General features: G+C 35.4%; 1 protein-coding gene across 12 annotated transcripts in view; it reads right to left on the bottom strand.

Annotated features, from left to right (window-relative positions):
• Window positions 1–2,191, bottom strand: part of LOC106873642 (ras-related protein Rap-2a) — a 283,277-nt gene that overhangs the window by 83,271 nt on the left and 197,815 nt on the right. The window contains exon 1 of one of the 12 annotated variants that reach the window (XM_052969076.1): window positions 663–681. The exons of the other annotated variants lie outside the window; for them this stretch is intronic. The gene's annotated coding sequence lies outside the window, so the exon portion shown is untranslated. Of the gene's footprint in view, window positions 1–662; window positions 682–2,191 lie in introns of those variants that run through there. 12 annotated transcript variants of the gene reach the window in all.

Below are 2,191 nucleotides of genomic sequence, written 5' to 3' on the forward strand. Positions count from 1 at the left end.
TATATATATATATATATATATATATATCGTAAAATGTATTTGCCAACTGAATGTGATGGACCCAGAAAGACTTCTCCAGCTGGCCAATAACACACTGCCACTGATCTCGTAAAAGAGAGAGATAAGTTATACTAAATCTCTGAGCGATAAGATAAACAGTAACGGTATGGAATCGTAAAATATATTCGCCAACTAAATGTAGCGGTCCTATAGACGATTACGCATGAGACAAAGAACCATTCCGAACAGAGAGATTTACATGCTTCAGGAACGGCCAAAGTACAAACCGATGTGTAACAGACCATGGATGGAAACATTGTAGAGACAATTCATTTGATACAGTCCGTTTGAGGCAGAATTGCTAGACCAGGAAATTAAATTACCTGTCTGTATTTAGTTATGCCTTTTACGTTCTCTTTAAACACTTTGCCTGTGATGAAAATCCCCGGTAACTACCCACGCTATATTTTAATACACCATGAGAATCTCCGTGACTCTGGTGATGTTTCTTTTATGAAGCCTTATATTGCTGCGGTTCAAACGACACTGTTTGAATGTTAGGAAATGTACAGAACACGTTCCTTGTATTTCTTGGATAGTTTTCAATTTGAATCAACAGAATCTGAAGAAAGACAATTGGAAAGACGGATACAGGTCATTACCTCCATTATTATTGTTGCGCTGCTCTCCATGAAATAATTTTCGTGAACGACATATAATAAAGTCTAGAATATAATCTGTAGAAAAAAAGCCATTAATAAAAGAAAAAATATATAACTATAAACGGAGGTATAATGGAAAACGTTTTCAAATGTGTATAATTGGTGACACCCTTTAAACAGAATGAGTATAATATTCGTTTTCTACTGCGGGAGTCGCGGGTGGCACCCATAGCCAGATCATCAGTGATATCGCACTTGATTAATACTCGCCAGTGGCTCTCACCCGGTTGCCTAGGGTTAGCTCGCCTTGACAGCTTATAATTGTGATAATTAATATTGTGAATATACAGAGAATATAAATACAGTTTTATAAAAATTTTAAAAAACGCGTAATTTATTAAAAACTTAAACCACTGGTAGAAAAGAATAAATGACACAAAAGTGGCTGTTGTAGGCAAGGTGTTAAAATACATCTGAAGTGTAAATATCCTTTCCCTTTTCAGGGTTCGATAAAACAATTTCAGTCTAAGATGGCGACATGATTGCAGCTACGTGATTTCGTATTTCATCTTACTGCGAATCACCTTGGGCAAGTGAGTTTAGCTAATGTCACAAGTCGACGAAATCCTATGAGTAAAATTGGACAGACTGAAGCTGTATTGAAAATGCCGTGGGCAAACAGTTCTATCTTTTGGGCAACAGACTTAGTGGTGCCACTTTACCAGTAGGTGCCGTAGGCAAACACCACTATTCTACCATGTACATAAGAGAAACACTGGTTAATTTTATCGACTAGATTTCTTCAACATAAATTGCCGATTGTCGCCTTCTGGAAATATCAGAAATCACAAGATACATACACTTTCGTTGAGTAAACCATCCTTCTCCCCCGCCCCCCTCTCCCGCTTTATATATATATATATATATATATATAGTTTAAACTATATACACATATGCATATGCGTGTGTGTGCATTTTTCTCTCTGCATGTCTCCGTCTGCACACACACACACACACACACACACACACACACACACACACACACACACACACACACACACACACACACATATATATATATATATATATATATATATATATATATTCCGATATGTTTGTGTTGGTCTGATTCTAGACTCAGAGACTCAGATTTGAATTAAGTGATGCATCGTTTTATAAAGAATATAAAAATACTTGTAAATAAAACAAATATTTTCATAAAAGTTCAGTTTTAGATATGCATATTGAATGCAAATCTATCAGTAACAGTAATGTCTCGTGAATATTTTGCTGTTTTCACAGAACAGATGGGATTACATGATATGAAAAAAACACTGTTCTTTGTACTACAGCTGCTAGTGAATTAGCATTATGCACACACACACACACACACATGTGTGTGTGTATGTGTGTGTATGTCTGTATACGTATATACTTGTATGTATGTAATTTGTAGGTATGTATAGATGTGTGTTTATGATATGCACTTGTAATACAGCGACATTCGTGTATATATATATATATATATA

This window comes from Octopus bimaculoides, chromosome 6, assembly GCF_001194135.2.
Source record: "Octopus bimaculoides isolate UCB-OBI-ISO-001 chromosome 6, ASM119413v2, whole genome shotgun sequence".
Lineage (NCBI taxonomy): Eukaryota > Metazoa > Mollusca > Cephalopoda > Octopoda > Octopodidae > Octopus > Octopus bimaculoides.